Genomic DNA, 22,111 nt, shown 5'->3' with positions numbered 1-22,111 from the left:
TCTCCATCTTCTTACTGTTCCTCAATTAGCTGCCTCATTCTCCTGCACCTCCATACCACTATCCTCCCCAACATCTGCCCCAGCAAGTGCTTGCGCAGTCAGCAGCAGAGTCTTTATCGCTCTTTTAGATCCAGGTTCTAGCCTTCCAAATGAGCATAGCTCGCACATCCGACACAGCAGTGTGCAGCGTCGACATCTGTTTAAAGGGGTACTCCGTTACTAGACATCTTATCCCTTATCCAAAGGATGGGGAATAAGATGTCTGATCGCGATAGTCTGGCCACTGGGACCCCCCTGTGATCTCCATGCATACACCTGGTGTTCTAAACTTTATGTTCAGAACGCTGGGTTCGGTGGCGGCCGTGGTCGTGATGTCACACCACGCCCCCTCCATTCATGCCTATGGGAGGGGGTGTGATGGCTGTCACACCCCCTCCATTCATGCCTATGGGAGGGGGTGTGACGGCTGTCACGCCCCCTCCTATAGACATGAATGGAGGGGGCATGGCGTGACGTCATGACCATGGCCTCCCAAACCCAGTGTTATGAACACCAGGTGTCTACACAGTGATCACAGGGATCCCAGTGGCGGGATCCCCACGATCAGACATCTTATCCCCTGTCCTTTGAATAGTGGATAAAATGTCTAGCAACAGAGTACCCCTTAAAGTAATGGATACATTGCACATTGAACAGCATAGTCAATCATGGAGCACTTTTTTTTAATTTTTTTACTAATGGGGACAGCAAAGAGCATAAAAATGTATTTGTATTCAACATAGAACGAGACAAACAGTAAATCGTTCCAATTTACTCCAAACTCCTTGAATCTAAAACCCCTTAGTCTCAAGTCCCACACTTAAGTCAAAAACACCCTTAAGATCAAAACCACTCGCACACTCCAACACTCGCTTTCTTTGTTTGATTTTTAACCTTTTCCTCTTTTTTGCAGTATTGCTGCAGTATTGCTACAATGGACAGAAGTTGGGTGGTTTGGGGGAAAATATTCAGACATATTTTTTTTTATTTTTTATCTCCTTTAACCCTTAGTGGACATGCGACGTACAAGTATGTTGCTGTGCCCTGCATTTATCGCAGTTTCATGGGAACAAGCCCCTCCCCCAATAAAAATTTTTTCCCTCTTCTCCCATTTTACCAAACAAAACATAAAAACAATTAAATAAATCAACGTGTTTGTTAATGCCATATGTGTAAATTTTCCGAATTGGATCCCTTATGGCGTAAACATAATAAATAATAATAACCCAAAACACATCACATCCCAGAAAAAACAAAAATAAAAAGTGATCGCAAACGTGGTACTAATAAAAACTACAGATGATGGCACAAAAACCAAAAGCCTCATACAGCCCTGCATATGGAAAAATTAAAAAGTTATAGGGGCAGAATTGGGCAATTTTAAGCATACAAATTTTGTTCAAAAAGTTGCGAGTTTTCGAAATTGCTGTTTTCTTGTCAATTTCCCCCCAAAATAGTATTTTTCAGCTGTGCCGTACACTTTATGCTAAAATAAAAGGTGTCATTACAAAGTACAATTGGTCACGCAAAAACAAGTCCTCATATGGGTCTGAGGATGGAAAAATAATGGTGGAGATGGTTCTAAGAAGGCGAGGAGGAAAAAACGAGGAAAAATGGAAAAATGAAATTGTCTGCGTACTTAAAGAAGAAGTCCAATGCTAAAAATTGTATCCCCTATCCACACGATCTCCTGTAGGGTGCCCTGGCTCTGCGCTGCCAGGGCGCGTTTTGTACCCAGCAGGCCCTCCTTTCATCTGTATGGTAGAGGCGGAGACATAGTATTGCTGTGTCTCCGCCTCTCCCATACAGATGAAGGGGCGTGTCACGTCACACACAGCAGCTCAGCCCTTTGGATAGGGGATAAGATGTCTAGGGGTGGAGTACCCCTTTAAGAGCAAAATGGGCTGAGTCCTAAAGGAGTTAATAGGTGCAGCATAAATGTTATGGTAAGTATTTTGCTTTATTATGGATTGTGACATTACCAGTTCGATCAGGCTTGAATAACCCTATGGCTCTCTAACTCTATTATAATAAACCACATAATAAGCCGCCAAGCTTTGCGCTCAGTACAATCTTGTCATTTATTTTACCTACTATTAATCACATTTCTTAAATATAACAACTTTACTAAAGCCATCTAATTATTAGAAGTGCAGGTTTCAAATGCGCCGAGTTTATGACAGAAATTATGCCAAGAGATGAGACCAACGGTTGGAAGGCGAATCCATAAATAACTTAAACACCACCTAGATGGTCCAATAATACCCTTAAGTTCCCAACCGACGATCGGGAACTTAAGGGTATTATTGGACCATCTAGGAGGAGTTTATTGTAACGCCGAGCGCTCCGGGTCCCGCTGCTTCCCCGGAGCGCTCGCGGTGTTACTCTGCTTGCAGCGCTCCGGTCGGCGCTGCTGACCGAGAGCGCTGCTACCCTGTCACCGGAGGGGATGCGATCCGCGGGACGGGACATGCCCGCTCAGGGATCGCATCCCATGTCTCTTCTCACCTGCTCCGTCCTTCCTCTGTCCCATCCCGGCGCGCGCGGCCCCGCTCTCTAGGGCGCGCGCGCCGGCTCTCTGAAATTTAAAGGGCCAGTGCACCACTAATTGGTACCTGGCTCAATCTAGTCCAATCACTGTTTTCCCTATAAAACATCACTTCCCCTCTTCCTGTCCCTGCCGGATCCTGTTGCCTAGTGCCTAGTGAAAGCGTTCCAGTGTGTCCTTGCCTGTGTTTCCAGAATCTCTGCTGTTGCCCCTGACTACGAACCTTGCCGCCTGCCCTGACCTTTCTGCTACGTCTGACCTTGCCTTGCCTTGTCCTTTTGTACCGCGCGATCTCAGCTGCCAGAGAGGTTGAGTCGCTACCAGGTGGAACGACCTGGGGGTTTCCTGCCGCAGCAAGTCCATCACGCTTTGCGGCGGGCTCTGGTGAAAACCAGTAACCCCTTAGACTCCGTTCCCCTGGTTACGGCCCACGCCATCACCTCTCTGGTACAGAGGATCCACTTCCAGTGTCCTCACCCTCCACCAACCCGGATCCTGACATTTATTGCAGGGCTCAGGTTGATGGAGGCTCTGGTGGAGGAGAATGAGGACAACCACTCAATATATGGATGCCGTCAGCCGTATTACTCTAGGGAGCGCAGGGGATAGAGAGGAAGACTGACTCGCTTCCTTAGGAAACCTTCAATGCTTTATGGACTGATACATTATGGGAACTTTCCCCGGGCTTCCTTCACTAAGTTCAACATATCCCACCATATGACTGCACAACGGACATGGTGCAATCATCTGTCGGAAGTATATGTCGTGGATCCTCCTAAGGTATAGCTGCGATAAAAGGCAAAGAAGTTGTGAATGGAGTCTTCCATCTAAAGAAAGGAGGAGGCGATAAAGGGAGGAAGTAATTAAATTTTTCCATCTAGGTTTTCCATTGTAAATTTTCTATATAAAAGGGGCACTCCGTCCAAAGGATAGGGGATAAGATGTCCCATCATGGGGACCCCCCGCGCTCTCCGGCTGACACCTCCGTAATCCAGTGCGCAAAGAGAACTCTGCTACTTGCTGAATGATGGGCAACCACAGCCGTCACGCCCCCTACTATCATGTCTATGAGATGAGGCGTGACAGCTGTGTATGACTGCTCCACAGCTGTCACGCCCCCTCCTATAGACATAAATGGAGGGGGCGTGATGGCTGTGGTGATGTTACAATCACAGAAGCCCTAAGCTGGCGTTCTGAACATAAAGGGGTGGAGTTCCCCTTTAATGCTTTACTGTCATTAAATGGGTTATCCAACATAAGTGGACTTTACTAATTACCTGTCAGTCAGTAATGCACACATTCACCAAGGATCCATGCTTGTGTTGGTGGTAAATGGGCATGTTCTGTGTCCCCCATCAAGCTGCTGACTTTTTTATTGTGAACTGGCTACTTCCTGTTGGATTTCCCTCGCTATATCTACAATCCCCAGGATCCCTTTTTGTAAGTGTGAGATCACTTTTCTCCCTCCTATACATCAGCCACCCCACCCATTGCAGCACAGCTGAGCTCCCTTGCCTGTCTGCTGTGATTGAAAGTACAATTCCCTGCAGCCGTGTGGAAAATGATCTCCCTCACACCCAGCAGTTTCTCCACCCATTTAAGCACAGACAGGCACCCTTTCAACACCTGACTAATGATACATTTCCTTGGGCCACACTGCAACCTGGGAAAGGTCTGAGACAACACTCACACTGTATGTTGCTAAAAATGAACATCGGGGCAAAGATCACATAAGAATTGCGAGACCATCCATCAAACACAGGTACAGACACTATATTAGCGAATGGAGCTCCCCTGGATGAAGCTGAAGTGTGGTGTGAACAGACTCATCACCTGCTCTGCATCTTCCAATGACTGCTGCTTTGAGGCTGTTTACACCATGTCGCCTAGCGACTCTGAAGCACTTTCACTATGGTACACTAACCGGTCCGGCAGCAGCATCAGGCTTGTCCATTAATCATGGACAAGAGATGACTCATGGACAAGGCTGCATGAACAGACACACCAATCACCTCTCACTACCACAAAGAGGGACACACCCCCTCCTACCACACACCAATCACCTCCCACCACCACAAGGGAGGGACATAACCCCTCCCACCACACACCAATCACCTCCCACCACCACAAGGGAGGGACACAACTCCTCCCACCACACACAAATCACCTCCCACCACCACAGAGGGACACACCCCCTCCCACCACACAACAATCACCTCCCACCAACACAAGGAGGGTCACGCCCCCTCCCACCACACACCAATCACCTCCCACCACCACAAGGGAGGGACACACCCCTTGCCACCACACACCAATCACCTCCCACCACCACACGGAGGGACACGCCCCCTTCTAACACTGTGAGCTAATGAAAAGAGGTGTCTTTATGATAAACATAGGTGATAGAGGCATACAAATTACATGTACAAGGTCAGGATTAGGTACTGAGTAACATTCTTTTTTTTGTGGGATGTGACAGGTACACTTTAACCTTTTCAACTACAGCCGTACCCAACAAATCTGGTTATTATAGAAGCGTTTGCTTCTCATTCTAGAGCAGGTGTAGGAAACGTGTCGCGCTCTGTTCCTCCGGTCTTTGAATAGCTGGTGGGCGAAGATTATGTTCTAGAACAGTGTTTCCGCAACCAGCATGCCTACAGCTGTTGCAAAACTACAGTTTTGCAACAGCTGGAGTCACGCTGGTTGGGAAACACTGTTCTAGAATGTCTTCTCTTGTTGTCTTCTCTTTGCTAGGCATCCCATCACAATGTTCTGTCTGTAATACTTGCTTTATGTTGCAAGTTCCCATTGGCCCGAGGCAATCATAAAATGTCAAGTGAAAAAAATAGCTGAACAAGATGAAATATCGGTTGTGAGTAGAAAAATGTGCATTAGAATGGCATGCAGGCAAAGGTCATGTACACTGAACAATGCGTGGCAGAGCTACATGGACTGCAACCCTCTGCGGTGTTCACTCTATCGTTTCTGTTACCTTTTTTCATGGCTCCTTCATTCTGCTAATAGGCAGGGGTCAGACTCCCATTACTCTGACATGGATAGAATAAGCTGTCAATACTTAAAGGGGTACTCCAGGGAAGTATATATATATATATATATATATATATATATATACTCTAAAGACACCACACTTACCTGTAATGCATGGCTCCTGTGGCCTCTTTTGTCTTCTCTGCCTGCTTGATATCCTTTGCCATCATTCTCTTCCCTTGCCTACATCTCCCAGCAATCATTGCAGCTCTGCCCTGCCAGCCAGTTCACTCTTTGAGAGCAGCCCCCACCCTCCTGCACTGAGCAGCAGAGAGAAAGAGAGAGACAGAGAGAGATTCAGTGTCTGATTGGCTGCACACATCTCTCAGTTCTCAGCACTAAAGAGAGCATGATTCATCAGTGCAGGGCAGAAACCATATGGTCTGTGTCTCTCAGGAGGGTGGGGGCTGCTGTTAGAGATGGATTTGGACAGAGAAAGAGTGGATGACTGGAAGTGTTAACCAAAGAGGGGAAACTGCTCTATATAGCTAATGAATGATATTCAGACAATTAATAGTTTGATGAAAGAAAAGGATGGACTATGGGTTTAGTTTCCTGGAGTACCCCATTAAATGGGAAGTCATTTGGACAAACTTTTGACACATCCTAGTGACATGTTAACCCCTTAAGGACACATCCCATTTTGACAATAAAGGAGAAGTATCATGAAAAAAATGTATACGTTTTAGATCGCAGAGGGTCCGACTGCTGGGACCCCCCGTGATCTCCTGTAAAGGGCCCGGGTCTCCCTGGGAACAGAAGGTGTCAACCCCCTCACCAAGTGGCAGCAGACACACGCACCCTCCATATATATGTCTATGGGAGAGTCGAAGATAGCCAAAGCTTGGGCCTCATGCAGGAGATCGGACCTCCCAAAGGATAGAGGATACGTTTTTTTTTTTTTATTATTATTATTTTTTTCGCATTTTCGTCTTTTCCTCCTGGCTTTCTAAATGCCCTAACATTTTTATTTTTTCCATCCACAGACCCATATGAGGGCTTGTTTTTTTTGCGCCACTAATTTTACTTTGGGTTGACATCAGGATAAAAGCTTATGTAGTGTCGGATGGGGTAATGTATAATTAACTGTTTCATGACGCCAGGGCGTGGTTGACCAGCTTCACCTGTGCCAGGCACGGAGCAAATGATCATTTTGACGCAAGGTTACGGTTAACTGGCTTGCTTTACTGAGGTTGGAAAGATGGTACAATCCGTTACAGCTCAGATTAGCGTGAAGGAGTTGCAGGGTGAACTTAGGGAAGTTTATTGGCTTGCTGGGACTTATAGTTGATTGTGCTGTATATAACTGACTTGACTGGTATGCAGCCCACGCTATACTTTAGGGACTTGGACTTGAACTGATAGTAGATGCGTGGTTACTGGATTAGGCCTCAGGCCACCTTCAGGATCACCTCACAGACAGACTTCACTCCTCTCCAAACTGTACCACAGCTCTCTATATTCTATCTCTATACTCTAGCAACAGTATATAAGGGAACAATTTAGAGCCTTCCCATTGGGCACATAAGTCACATGTTCACCTTTGCATACTCCCCTTAATAACAAGGTCCTTAACAACAAGAGATTAAAGGCTACAAGTGCATAGAAAATACACATACATTAACCCTTTAAAGACAGTACATTATATAGTGCATTATAGAGAGTTCTGAGGAGAATGGGCCCATGACGGACATTGAAGCAGTATCTGCCACACAGGATGGGCAGGAGTAGAGAAGAACACGTGATTCTGTACTGGGTCACCACACTTAGAAAACTGATTGTCAGTTTTTTTGGATTAACTGGAATCACATTATAGGTTCAGAAATAGCAGTAATATTGCACTGTATGGCTAACAATACTTCATGTTCAGAGGCGTAACTATGTCGTCAGTGTGCCATTGATAATACTGGTGTTTACTTATGGGGCAGAGATGCCTTTGGGCCCCCTTAAAGGAGTACTCAGCGAGAAAACACAGGGCTCCTGACACTAGGGACCCCCGCGATCTCCGGGGCAGTAGTGGCGGCTCGACCCCCGCCATAAGACATTTTTTGGTGCAGTACCCCTTTAAGTACCAGGGCCGTGTTGCAACTGCTACTTCTGCACCCCCTATGGTTACTCCCATGTTCACGTTCCTATGTTAAAGCTGGAGACCGAATCTAATACACACATATGTGTAAAATATACAGTAAGGCTAGATTCACACTACGGAATTTTTGCCTGCGATTCCGCTTTGAAATTGCAGGCAGAAATGTATAGTATAGTGAATGGGTTTCCGTTCACAAATTCACACTTCGGAATTTGTGAAGCGGAATTTGTTAACGCAAAATCCGTCTGAAAATTTCCGCCTGAAGAATGGCGTTGCTCATTCTTCAAGCGGAAATACTCGCGGAACACATTGCAGTCTATTGGAGACTGCAGTGTCCGCGCGGTCCTAGCACAGTGCTCTCTGCTGACATCTCTGTCCATTTTAGGAACTGTGCAGAACAGCAGATGTTTGCTATGGGGATTTCCTTTTACTCAGGACAGTTCGCAAAATGGACAGAGATGTCAGCAGAGAGCACTGTGCTCATGATGTCAGCAGACAGCTCTGTGTTCCAAAAAGAAAAGAATTTACGCTGTAGCATTCAGCAGCTAATAAGTACAGGAAGGATTAAGATTTTTTAATAGAAGTAATTTACAAATCTGTTTAACTTTCTGGCACCAGTTGATTTAAAAAAAAATATATATTGTTTTTCACCGGATTACCCCTTTAACGACGCAGGACGTATATTTACGTCCTGAGCCGGCTCCCGCGATATGAAGCAGTGTCGCGCTGCGGCTAATACCACACATCGCCGATCGTGGCAATGTGCGGTATTAACCCTTTAGAAGCGGTGGTCAAAGCTGACCGCCGCTTCTAAAGTGAAAGTAAAACTATCCCAGCTAGTCAGTCGGGCTGTTCGGGACCGCCGCGGTGAAATCGCGGCATCCCGAACAGCTTACAGGACACCGGGAGGGACCTTACCTGCCTCCTCGGTGTCCGATCGACGAATGACTGCTCAGTGCCTGAGATCCAGGCAGGAGCAGTCAAGCGCCGATAACACTGATCACAGGCGTGTTAATACACGCCTGTGATCTGTGTAAGAGATCAGTGTGTGCCGTGTTATAGGTCCCTATGGGACCTATAACACTGCAAAAAAAAGTAAAAAAAAAAAGTGTTAATAAAGGTCATTTAACCCCTAATCCCTAATAAAAGTTTGAATCACCCCCCTTTTCCCATAAAAAAAATAAAACAGTGTAAATAAAAATAAACATATGTGGTATCGCCGCATGCGTAAATGTCCGAACTATAAAAATATATCATTAATTAAACCGCATGGTCAATGGCGTACACGTAAAAAATTTCCAAAGTCCAAAAAAGCGCATTTTTGGTCACTTTTTATACCATTAAAAAATGAATAAAAAGTGATCAAAAAGTCTGATCAAAACAAAAATCATACCGATAAAAACTTCAGATCACGGCGCAAAAAATTTGTCCTCATACCGCCCTGTACGTGGAAAAATAAAAAAGTTATAGGGGTCAGAAGATGACATTTTTAAACGTATACATTTTTCTGCATGTAGTTATGATTTTTTCCAGAAGTCCGACAAAATCAAACCTATATAAGTAGGGGATCATTATAACCGTATGGACCTACAGAATAATGATAAACAACCATCGTATGTTGAGGGATCCGTGCAATGTAAAGTATAGGACAGTGGTCTACAACCTGCGGACCACCAGATGTTGCAAAACTACAACACCAGCATGCCCGGACAGCCAACGGCTGTCCGGGCATGCTGGGAGTTGTAGTTTTGCAACATCTGGAGGTCCGCAGGTTGAAGACCACTGGTATAGGAAGTTGTACTCACCTGTCCCCGCCGCTCCGGACCATCACCGCTCGTCACCGCTGCCCTGGATGTCGCCTTCCATTGCTGTCGCCGCGTCCCCGTGGTGTCCCCGATGCTCCTGCAAGGCCTCTGCTTCCCCGGCATCCTCGTTCTCCGTCGCCGCCATCACATCGCTACGCACGCCGCTCCTATTGGATGACGGGACGACGTGTGCAGCGACGTGATGACGACGATGGAGAGCGCCGAAGATGCAGGGGATCCTGAAGAGGACGCGCCGGAGCCCCGAGGACAGGTAAGTGATCGTCAGCGGACCACACGGGGCACCGTAAACGGCTATCCGGGGGCAGCTGAAGCAGTCTGCGCTGCCGGATAGCCGTTTATGCGATGGCCCCGACATACAAAAGCATCGTATGTTGATGCTGCCTCTGAGAGGCCATCGTATGGTGAAATGATCGTATGTCGGGGCCATCGTAGGTTGGGGGGTCACTGTACTGATAGATAAAAAGGTATTTCAAGATTCTGCAAAACTCTATTCTTTGAAAGAGAAATTAACATCTTAACGGTACGTTCAGACGAGCAGATTTTCCGCGCGTATTTCGCCGCTGAAGGACCTCTGTATGCTGCCTTTACACGTGCCTCCTTGGAGTAGCAATACGCCACTACGAGCAGACACACTGCAATGTGCGAGTCGCCGTGCGCATACTCTCACATCGCGGCAGCTCTCGGCCTTGCTCATAGAGCAGGGTGAGTGGCCGCGATGTGTGTGAGTACAGCGCGCATGCACGGCGACTCGCACATCGCTTCACTGTGTCTGCACGTAGTGGCATATTGCCGCTCCGAGCAGGCAGTGGCGGACCTGCAGCGTAAAATACACTGTAAATCCGCTCGTCTGAAGTACCCTAAAGGGGTACTCCGCTGCTCAGCGTTTGGAACAAACTGTTCTGAACGCTGGAGCCAGCGCCGGGAGCTCGTGACGTCATATCCCCGCCCCCTCAATACAAGTCTATGGGAGGGGGCGTGACAGCCGTCACGCCCCTTCCCATAGACTTGCATTGAGGGGGCGGGATGTGATGTCATGAGGGGCGGGGCTATGACGTCACGAGCTGCTGGCTCCAGCGTTCAGAACAGTTTGTTCCAAACACTGAGCAGCGGAGTACCCCTTTAAAGGGGTACTCCGCCCCTAGACATATTATCCCCCATTCAAAGGATAGGGGATAAGATGTCTGATTGCAGGGGTCCTGCCGCTGGGACTCCCGCAATCTCTGTGCAGCACCCGGCGTTCATTTAGAATGCTGGGTGCGGTGCCAGGGGCTCGTGACTTCATGGTCACGCCCTCTTGTGAAGTCACGGCCCGCCCCCTCAATGCAAGTCTATGGAAGGGGGGCGTGTGGGCACTTCAACAGCCAATTTTTTTTTATCATGTGGCAGCTTTTTATTGCCTTTAAGGCTTTAAATAAAGTTTTTAGGACTCGGATCACTCCTATTAATATTGTTTGGCACAATGCTCCAGTTAGTTGTCAGCACTAGTCTGTATAGCAAGCAGCACAGGTTTTTTTTTTTGTAAAAATATTTTTTTTTTTGTCATATTAATTTTAGCACGTGCAGCAATCCAGACAGATCCTAGATACGATTCCTCTCGTAAATTCCAGTTCTGCAGAGTCCTATGGAATCCTAATGGAATTTCAGCTTTCTCATGATGTCAAGCCCCACCCCCTCAATGCAAGTCTAAAAAAAATAAAAAGTGTAAAAAAAAATGTTTTGAAAAAAATAATTAATAAATGTGAATAAGCCCCCTTCCCTAATAAAAGTTTCAATCACCCCCCTTTTCCCATTTTATAAATGAAATAATGTAAACAATAATAAACATATGTGGTATCGGTGTGTGCGTAAATGTCTGAATGGCGTACACGTAAAAAAATACCATGAGCTCTCACACATCCCCGTATACAGAAAAATAAAAAAGGGGTCAGAAGAGGACAATTTAAAGCATACTAATTTCGTACAAAAAGTTGTAATTTCTTTTAAAGTAGTAAAATACAAATAAAACGTATATAATTTGTATATCGCTGTTACTGTATGGACCTACAGAATAAAGATAATGAAGATTTTTTTTTTTTTAAACAACTGGTGCCAGAAAGTTAAACAGATTTGTAAATTACTTCTATATAAAAGCCTTAAAGGGGTTCTCCCTTGTTTATACTGTTTTTTGGTTATTATGTTTGTGTGTTATGTGTGTATAAGTATGTTTTTATGTGTGTTGTGATTATGTATATATGTATTTTCTTACCTTTTGTGAAGATCTGGAAGCTGGCCCCTTTTTCTTCCAGTGGCTTGCTGTGTAACCTCGGCCTCCGCCATGTTGTGTTCGGTAAGTGGGATGTCGGGGGGTGTGTTCTTGCTTCTGTCCTTCCTATCTTCTGACGTCCGAGGTGAATCTTTTCTTCCTGTTTCTTCCGTGGCTCAGCGACGAATCTGCGGCCTCTTCCGGCGCATGCGCAGGTAGTTTATTTTTTTTACCAATAAAGTTTTTTTTCTCTAATTGACAAACTGTCTGCGCTTGCGCGAAGCTACGCTATTAGCGTAGACCTAACGTACGCCACGCTGTTAGCGTAGCACTTGCGTACTCGTGCATGCGCAGACAGTTTGTCAATTAGACAAAAAAAACTTTATTGGTAAAACAAACAAACAAACTACCTGCGCATGCGCCGGAAGAGTCCGCAGATTCGTTGCTGAGCCACGGAAGAAACAGGAAGAAAAGATTTGCCTCGGACGTCAGAAGATAGGAAGGACAGAAGCAAGAACACACCCCCCGACATCCCACTTACCGAACACAACATGGCGGAGGCCGAGGTTACACAGCAAGCCATTGGAAGAAAAAGGGGCCAGCTTCCGGAAAAAAACACATTCTTATACACACATAACACACAAACATAATAACAAAAAACAGTATAAACAAGGGAGAACCCCTTTAACCCTTCCAGTACTTATCAGCTGCTGTATGCACCTGACGAAGTTGTGTAGCTCTTTTCAGTCTCATCACAGTGCTCTCTGCTGACACCTATGTTCATGTCAGGAACTGTCCAGAGCAGGAGAGTTTTTCTATGGGGATTTGCTTCTGCTCTGGACAGTTACTGACATGGACAGAGGTGTCAGCAGAGAGCACTGTGGTCAGACAGAAAAGAGCTACACAACTTCCTGTGGAGCATACAGCAACTGATAAGTACTGGAGGGGTTAAGATTTTTAAATAGAAGTAATTCACAAATCTGTTTAACTTTCTGGCACCAGTTGATGTTTTCCACCGGAGTACCCCTTTAATGTTACAGCATAAAGCTGTGGTGACCAAGAAGAGGGTTATACATTATAAAAGCTATACATGGACTACAATAGGGAAGTTGTATCTTGGGAGTGAATGAGAGATACCTGTAGATAGATTTTTTTGTGAACACTTGGTCATTGTTCCGCACCTTGTTTGCACTTGGAATACTTTCCTAATGTCCCATTATCATCAGATGGATCTAAAAATAAAAAGAGGAGATTATCAGACCAAAATAAATCCCCAAGGGACAGAGGAGCATTTCTAGGAAGTGAAGCTGAACACAGGCTGATAGGAGAGGAATGTGAGGGGGTGTAATGGCGGGCCAGCATTACTGCCCTACAATCAGTCATAAGAATCACCGGATCACTAATGGTTTGCTTTATGGCCAGGAAACAAGAAGGCGTGTTAACCCCTTCCTTACACATTTATAAGGTAACCTGCAAAATTGTGAAAATGAAGCTGTTAATTGTGGCAGCCTAGGTAAAGGTTGCCATACACTTTAGTCAAAGTCAGCCAAACCTGTTGACTTCAGAGGAACGGTCACTGACTAAAGTGTATGAATGCCCCCCACCCCCACAATTCTCCCTGCCAGGAGACATAAAGGAGGGATAAGGGTGCGTTCACATGACCGTCTGTCCCTGTTTTTTTTTATCCTGTTTCTGTTCTGTTCTTGCAGGCTGTAAAAAACGTTTAAAAAAAATCCCATTCATGTCAATAGGATTTTTTTACAATATGTTTACATCCGTTTGCGCTCATTTCTGTGCTCTGTGCACTGAGGACAAGCGGGGCTCTGTACACTGAGGACAAGCAGGGCTCTGTACACTGAGGACAAGAAGGGCTCTGTACACTGAGGACAAGAAGGGCTCTGTACACTGAGGACAAGTGGTCTCTGTACACTGAGGACAAGCAGGGCTCTGTACACTGAGGACAAGCGGGGCTCTGTGCACTGAGGACAAGCGGGGCGCTGTGCACTGATGACAAGCGGGGCTCTGTGCACTGAGGACAAGCAGGGCTCTGTACACTGAGGACAAGCAGGGCTCTGTACACTGAGGACAAGCAGGGCTCTGTACACTGAGGACAAGCAGGGCTCTGTGCACTGAGGACAAGCGGGGCTCTGTGCACTGAGGACAAGCGGGGCTCTGTACACTGAGGACAAGCGGGGCTCTGTACACTGAGGACAAGCGGGGCTCTGTACACTGAGGACAAGCGGGGCTCTGTACACTGAGGACAAGCAGGGCTCTGTACACTGAGGATAAACAGGGTTCTGTACACTGAGGACAAGCAGGGCTCTGTACACTGAGGATAAACAGGGCTCTGTACACTGAGGACAAGCGGGGCTCTGTGCACTGAGGACAAGCGGGGCTCTGTGCACTGAGGACAAGCGGGGCTCTGTACACTGAGGACAAGCGGGGCTCTGTACACTGAGGACAAGCGGGGCTCTGTACACTGAGGACAAGCGGGGCTCTGTACACTGAGGACAAGCAGGGCTCTGTACACTGAGGACAAGAAGGGCTCTGTACACTGAGGACAAGCGGGGCTCTGTACACTGAGGACAAGCGGGGCTCTGTACACTGAGGACAAGCGGGGCTATGTACACTGAGGGCAAGTGGGGCTCTGTACACTGAGGGCAAGTGAGGTTCTGTACACTGAGGACAAGCGGGGTTCTGTACACTGAGGACAAGCAGGGCTCTGTACACTGAGGACAAGCAGGGCTCTGTACACTGAGGACAATCAAGGCTCTGTACACTGAGGACAAGAAGGGTTCTGTACACTGAGGACAAGCAGGGCTCTGTACACTGAGGACAAGCGGGGCTCTGTGCACTGAGGACAAGCAGGGCTCTGTGCACTGATGACAAGCGGGCCACTGTACACTGAGGACAAGCGGGGCTCTGTACACTGAGGACAAGCAGGGCTCTGTACACTGAGGACAAGCGGGGCTCTGTACACTGAGGACAAGCGGGGCTCTGTACACTGAGGACAAGCGGGGCTCTGTACACTGAGGACAAGCAGGGTTCTGTACACTGAGGACAAGCGGGGCTCTGTACACTGAGGATAAACAGGGCTCTGTACACTGAGGACAAGCAGGGCTCTGTACACTGAGGACAAGCAAGGCTCTGTACACTGAGGACAAGAAGGGTTCTGTACATTGGGGACAAGCAATGGCGTAACTATAGAGGTTGTAAGGGTCGCAATTGCGACCGGGCCTCCTGCCACTACTTTATGTGGTGCAGCACGTCGGGCACTGTGGTGCTGCCGGAGGGCCCGGGCCTGAGGGAGGAGAGTCTGTCGCTGCCAGCACATTTAAAAATTACTGCAGGGCCGGAGAGGCTGGGGGCTCCTGGTATAAGACGCACGCATGTCTTCTCCAAGCCCCTGATGTCTCCCTGCCTCCGACCAGGGCTGCCATCAGAAATTTAGGGGCCCCTCACACCACTCAAGGCCCCCCCAGTTCCATGTAGAGATACATGGAGGGGGTGTGCTGGCCGCAGCTTCCTGCAGGGTACAGACATCAGCTTCCAGCAAACTGCCGGGGCCTGTGCAGAAGATCGCGGGGGGCCCAGCGCTTGGACCCCCCTGCGATCTATAACTTATCCCCATTCCTTGGATAGGCGATAAGTTATTTTTCACCAGACTACTCCTTTAACAGAGGGGCCTACCCAAACTATATGGAAGCAACTATTAACAGAGGGGCCTACCCAAACTATATGGAAGCAACTATTAACAGAGGGGCCTACCCAAACTATATGGAAGCAACTATTAACAGAGGGGCTTACCCAAACTATATGGAAGCAACTATTAACAGAGGGGCCTACCCAAACTATATGGAAGCAACTATTAACAGAGGGGCCTACCCAAACTATATAGAGGGGCTCCATATAGTTTGCGTAGGCCCCTCTGTTAATAATTGCCCCTATAGTTGTGGTAGACCCCCTCTGTTAATAGTTGCCCCCATAGTTGTGGCAGGCCTGGGCCCCTCTCAGAGAGGCCTACCACTATATGTGGGGCCTAAGAGGGGCCTAAAACAACTATATGGGCGGGGCATAATTTGCCACTATATAGTTGTTGTACGCCCCTTTCTGCTGTTAACCGTTGCCCCCAATGCTGTATCAATGCGCAGCGGCCATGTGCAGGGGTGTAGCTAGAAACCACAGGGTCCCGATGCAAAAAATTACCTCGGGGCTCCCTCCCCCTGACCCCACCCCAGGGCCCGGGCATTTTATAATAAGCAGCCCATTATTTTGGTGGGGGTCCGACTGCTGAGACCCCCACCGATCACCTCGAAGTGGTTCTCCAGCTGTTGGAAAGCTAAAACTCCCATCATGTCTGGGGAGCCTCTGGCAATGGGAGTTATAATTTTGTAACAGCTTGAGAGACACCCATTGGACACAGTTTTACCCATCATCACTGCAGAACTTACAAGTGACTACAGCTCTGATGGGACAGTCAGGAGAACACACAATGATATCAGTGACCTGAGTGACATCTTCTGACTTGAGTGATATCTTCTCTATTATCTTTTCTTCTTCATCGGGTCCAGAGACCAGGTCTTCCCCCAGATACATCTTCTCTGCAGAGTCTGATATCCAGACATTGTTGGCTCCTCACTTTGTCAGTAGATCCTCATCCTCTGCATGAAGACAGTAACCATTATAACCTTGCCAGAAAGTGCACCCTAAATAAAATACCACCCCACACTGTACCCTGAATATAATACTGCAATACACTGTACCCACTAAATATAATACTGCCACACACTGTACCTTGAATATAATACTGCAATACACTGTACCCACTAAATATAATCCTGCCACACACTATAACCTGAATATAATACTGCCACACACTGTACCCCTGAATATAATACTGCCACACACTGTACCCTGAATATAATACTGCCCCACACTGTACCCCTGAATATAATACTGCCACACACTGTACCCTGAATATAATACTGCCATACATGCATACACATCATATATATATATATATACACCCCCTCTTATCCTCTGTGTCCTCATCCCTCCTCATCACCCCCATAACTCACGCCGCCAAACCTCTCATCACCCCCATAACCCCCCGCCAAACCTCTCCTCATCACCCCCATAACCCCCCTACACCTCTTATCACCTCCATAACCCCCCTGCACCTATTATCACCCCCATAACCCCCCTGCACCTCTCATCACCCCCCTGCACCTCTCATCACCCCCCTTGCACCTCTTATCCCCCCCATGCACCTCTCATCACCCCCATAACCCTCCTGCACCTCTCATCACCCCCCTTGCACCTCTTATCACCCCCCCATGCACCTCTCATCACCCCCAATAACCCCCCTGCACCTCTTATAACCCCCATAACCACCCGCACCTCTTATCACCCCCACAACCCCCGCACCTCTTATCAACCCCATAACCCCCGCACCTCTTATCACCCCCACAACCCCCGCACCTCTTATCACCCCCACAACCCCCGCACCTCTTATCAACCCCATAACCCCCCTGCACCTCTCATCACCCCCATAACCCCCGCACCTCTTATCACCCCCATAATTCCCCCACACCTCTCATCACCCCCTAACCCCCCCACATCTCTCATCACCCCCCTGCACCACTCATCACCTCCTTAACCCACCACCCCCTCTCATCACCCCCCTGCACCTCTTATCACCCCCATAACCCCCCTGCACCTATTATCACCCCCATAACCACCCTGCACCTCTCATCACCCCCATCATCCCCCCTGCACCTCTCATCACCCCCATCATCCCCCCTGCACCTCTCATCACCCCCTCATCCCCTGCACCTCTCATCACCCCCCCCCCCCCGCACCTCTCATCACCCCCATCATCCCCCTGCACCTCTCATCCCCCCCGCACCTCTCATCACCCCCATAACCCCCCTTGCACCTCTCATCTCCCTCATCACCCCCTGCACCTCTCATCACCCCCATAACCCCCTGCACCTCTCATCACCCCCATAACCCCCTGCACCTCTTATCACCCCCATAACACCCCTGCACCTCTCATCACCCCCCTACACCTCTCATCACCCCCCCCATGCACCTCTCATCACCCCCCTACACCTCTCATCACCCCCCCATGCACCTCTCATCACCCCCCTACACCTCTCATCACCCCCTTGCACCTCTAATCACCCCCCCATGCACCTGTCATCACCCCCATAACCCCCCTGCACCTCTCATCACCCCCCTGCACCTCTCATCACCCCTTGCACCTCTCAGTACCCCCTTGAACCTCTTATCACCCCCATATGCACCGCTCATCACCCCCATAACCCCCTGCACCTCTCATCACCCCCTGCACCTCTCAGTACCCCCTTGAACCTCTTATCCCCCCCATATGCACCTCTTATCACCCCCATAACCCCCCCCCCCCGCACCACTCATCACCTCCATAATCCCCCGCACCTCTTATCACCCCCATAACCCCCCCCCCCCCCTGCACCTCTCATCACTCCCGTAACATCCCTCCGCGCAAGTTCACCTACCCTGCCGGGTATCTGCTGCTCCTTTCACTGCACAGGGAGGATGAAGAAGATCGCGCAGGACGTAGGCAGGGACAGGTCAGGTGATTGGAGTAGACGTGCGTGCCTGCGCGGGGCACGTGACGTCTCTACTCCAATCAGCCCTTGGCCTGTCCGGGCCTGCCATAATTCTTAAGGGGCCCGCGCCCTAGAAATGTGCGGGCCCGGTCATAGTCCTTGCAGGCACCCAGCGGTCAGTGAGTGACAGTCGCTTTCACTCACTGACAAGCAGGGCCACCATCAGGGGGGTATAAGTGATAAAAAAGGTCAAGGGACTTCCGGGCCCCCTGAAGCTCTGGGTTGTACCCCCCTGACGTCTCTCTGGCTCCGACCCTGCCATTACACTTCTGACACTGACTGGGGCCTCCTCATGATTTATCAGCACCGCGGAGGCAGTGAACTGGCTGCGGAGTGAGCGAGGACGGGGGAAGGAGGAGGTGAGCTGTGGAGATGTGTGTAAGGGAGGGGGGATGGCTGCGGAGATCTGTGTGAGGGGGGGGGGAGGATGTGTGTGAGGAGACCGAGGGGGGGGGGGGGAGGGGGAAGATGTGTGTGAGGAGGGGGGGGGGGGGTGGAGGTGGAGATGTGTGTGAGGAGACCGAGGAGGGGGGGGGGGTGGAGGTGGAGATGTGTGTAAGAGGAGGGGGGGTGGAAGGGGAGATGTGTTTGAGGAGACCGAGGAGGGGGGGGTGGGGGGTGTAGGGGGAGATGTGTGTGAGGAGACCGAGGAGGGGGGGGTGGAGGGGGAGATGTGTGTGAGGAGACCGAGGAGGGGGGGGGGTGGAGGTGGAGATGTGTGTGAGGAGACCGAGGAGGGGGGTGGGGGGTGTAGGGGGAGATGTGTGTGAGGAGACCGAGGAGGGGGGGGGGTGGAGGGGGAGATGTGTGTGAGGAGACCGAGGAGGGGGGGGGTGGAGGTGGAGATGTGTGTGAGGAGACCGAGGAGGGGGGGGGGTGGAGGTGGAGATGTGTGTGAGGAGACCGAGGAGGGGGGGGGGGGGTGGAGGTGGAGATGTGTGTGAGGAGACCGAGGAGGGGGGGGGGGGTGGAGGTGGAGATGTGTGTGAGGAGACCGAGGAGGGGGGGGGTGGAGGTGGAGATGTGTGTGAGGAGACCGAGGAGGGGGGGGGTGGAGGGGGGAGATGTGTGTGAGGAGACCGAGGAGGGGGGTGGAGGGGGAGATGTGTGTGAGGAGACCGAGGAGGGGGGGGGGTGGAGGGGGAGATGTGTGTGAGGAGACCGAGGAGGAGGGGGGGGTGGAGGGGGAGATGTGTGTGAGGAGACCGAGGAGGGGGGGGTGGAGGAGGAGATGTGTGTGAGGAGACCGAGGAGGGGGGGGGGGGGGTGGAGGTGGAGATGTGTGTGAGGAGACCGAGGAGGGGGGGGGTGGAGGTGGAGATGTGTGTGAGGAGACCGAGGAGGGGGGGGGGTGGAGGTGGAGATGTGTGTGAGGAGACCGAGGAGGGGGGGGGTGGAGGTGGAGATGTGTGTGAGGAGACCGAGGAGGGGGGGGGGTGGAGGTGGAGATGTGTGTGAGGAGACCGAGGAGGGGGGGGGGTGGAGGTGGAGATGTGTGTGAGGAGACCGAGGAGGGGGGGGGGTGGAGGTGGAGATGTGTGTGAGGAGACCGAGGAGGAGGGGGGGGTGGAGGGGGAGATGTGTGTGAGGAGACCGAGGAGGGGGGGGGGGTGGAGGGGGAGATGTGTGTGAGGAGACCGAGGAGGGGGGGGTGGAGGGGGAGATGTGTGTGAGGAGACCGAGGAGGGGGGGTGGAGGAGGAGATGTGTGTGAGGAGACCGAGGAGGGGGGGGGGGTGGAGGGGGAGATGTGTTTGAGGAGACCGAGGAGGAGGGGGGGGTGGAGGGGGAGATGTGTGTGAGGAGACCGATGAGGGGGGGGGGGGTGGAGGGGGAGATGTGTGTGAGGAGACCGAGGAGGGGGGGGTGGAGGAGGAGATGTGTGTGAGGAGACCGAGGAGGGGGGGGGGGTGGAGGGGGAGATGTGTTTGAGGAGACCGAGGAGGAGGGGGGGGTGGAGGGGGAGATGTGTGTGAGGAGACCGATGAGGGGGGGGGGGGGTGGAGGGGGAGATGTGTGTGAGGAGACCGAGGAGGAGGGGGGGGTGGAGGTGGAGATGTGTGTGAGGAGACCGAGGAGGGGGGGGGGGGGGTGGAGGGGGAGATGTGTGTGAGGAGACCGAAGGAGGGGGGGGGGGTGGAGGGGGAGATGTGTGTGAGGAGACCGTGGAAGGGGGAGATGTGTGTGAGGAGACCGAGGAGGAGGGGGGGGGGGTGGAGGGGGAGATGTGTGTGAGGAGACCGAGGAGGGGGGGGGGCGGGGGTTGGAGGGGGGAGATGTGTGTGAGGAGGGGGGGGGGGGAAGATGTGTGTGAGGAGGCAGGGGAGGGGTGGAGGGGGGGAGATGTGTGTGAGGAGGGGGGGGGAAGATGTGTGTGAGGAGGCAGGGGAAAGGTGGAGGGGGGAGATGTGTGTGAGGAGACAGGGGAGGGGTGGAGGGGATGAGGGACAGCATGGCTTGGAACATTCCTGGAGAGTCCATTAATATTGAGGATTCTTAACATTATCCAGTAAAGTAAAGTTGTACATTCATATATACATTGTACAGGACATTGTTGCTGCAATCCTGAGGACAGTGTAAGCTGAGATACTAGCTGGGAAAGCACCTGAGGTGTAGCTGGGACCAGTGGATCCACATCCTTGTAGCTCATGGTTCTGTATAAGTACAAGGTTCTGCACAAGGACTTTGCAGAACAATCTTATGTTCTCATGGGGCAGCACAGAGAATCATCATGTAATACATGGAGACACAGTCTCTTAATAATAACCTTGCAGTAGTTGCCTGTTAGGTGGCGGTGGGGGCGCAGAGATGTCTTAAAGAGTAGCTCCCACCATCTATATATATTTTTTTCTGTCCCTACCTATTACTAATCTATCCCTGACCCCCTCTCTGCCTTTTAAAATGTTTTTCCTACCTTCTAAAGTGTTATATTGCTGTCCTCTAATTCTGCTCACTGAGGCCGAGCAGGAAGCCGACTTCGGCCCTTACCTCATCTATGCTGCGCTCCTGTGTTTTCCGAACAGGGTGCTTACAGCTGTTTCACAACCACAACTCTCAGCATGCCCTGACAGCTATTGGCTGTGAGGGCATGCTGGGAGTTGTAGTTGTGAAACGAGGCAGAATCTTAGGAAATCACTCAGGGCAGGTATATAGAGTTTAGCATATAATTTGGCCACAGAATCATTTGAACCCCCCCTCATTGATAAATCCTGTTTGGTAGATTTTATTCATTTTCCCCAAGTGAAATAAGACCTCAGATTAGATTTACAGTCCTGGAGCATCAGCGTGGCAAATAAACAGTTCATATGTGGTACTTAATAGGGCAATCACTCACAGATCCATGGATATTCCGTTTCTGTTTCTTTTATTTCTTTAAAACCTAGTATACCAAACTTTCTTAAATAGTATATACAGACACGGCACGCTGCAGTCTTTGCCTCTGTCTGACTCTCCCAGCCATGGACGCAACGGCGTTTCGGGAGCGGAACCCCCTAGTCATGCATGACTAAGGGGGTCTGCCCCCGAAACGCTGTTGAAGGTTGTGCTGATTGTTGTCATATCTACTTATATTCAGAAGGTACAGTGTGTGGCAGTATTATATTCAGGGGGTACAGTGTGTGGCAGTATTATAATCCAGGGGTACAGTGTGTGGTAATATTATATTCAGGGA

At 50.0% G+C, this 22,111-nt stretch overlaps 2 protein-coding genes across 7 annotated transcripts in view; one reads left to right on the top strand and one right to left on the bottom strand.

Annotated features, from left to right (window-relative positions):
- The window catches only part of PLEKHH3 (pleckstrin homology, MyTH4 and FERM domain containing H3), a 169,386-nt gene extending 152,941 nt beyond the window's left edge, over nt 1–16,445 (bottom strand). For 2 of the 4 annotated variants that reach the window (XM_056549091.1, XM_056549093.1), the window contains exons 1-2: nt 16,296–16,445; nt 12,927–13,021 (exon numbers count right to left, since the gene is read on the bottom strand). The gene's annotated coding sequence lies outside the window, so the exon portion shown is untranslated. Of the gene's footprint in view, nt 1–12,926; nt 13,022–16,240 lie in introns of all 4 variants that reach the window. The other 2 variants (XM_056549096.1, XM_056549095.1) reach the window with 2 other exon arrangements.
- Nucleotides 16,446–18,629: 2,184 nt separating this feature from the next.
- Nucleotides 18,630–22,111, top strand: part of CNTNAP1 (contactin associated protein 1) — a 354,100-nt gene continuing 350,618 nt past the window's right edge. For all 3 annotated transcript variants that reach the window (XM_056549087.1, XM_056549086.1, XM_056549085.1), the window contains exon 1: nt 18,630–18,801. The gene's annotated coding sequence lies outside the window, so the exon portion shown is untranslated. The remainder of the gene's footprint in view (nt 18,802–22,111) is intronic.

Source organism: Hyla sarda, chromosome 12 (assembly GCF_029499605.1).
Source record: "Hyla sarda isolate aHylSar1 chromosome 12, aHylSar1.hap1, whole genome shotgun sequence".
Taxonomy (NCBI): Eukaryota; Metazoa; Chordata; class Amphibia; order Anura; family Hylidae; genus Hyla; species Hyla sarda.
Note: the sequence above shows the minus strand (reverse complement) of the source record. Positions and strands in the feature narration are given on the sequence as shown.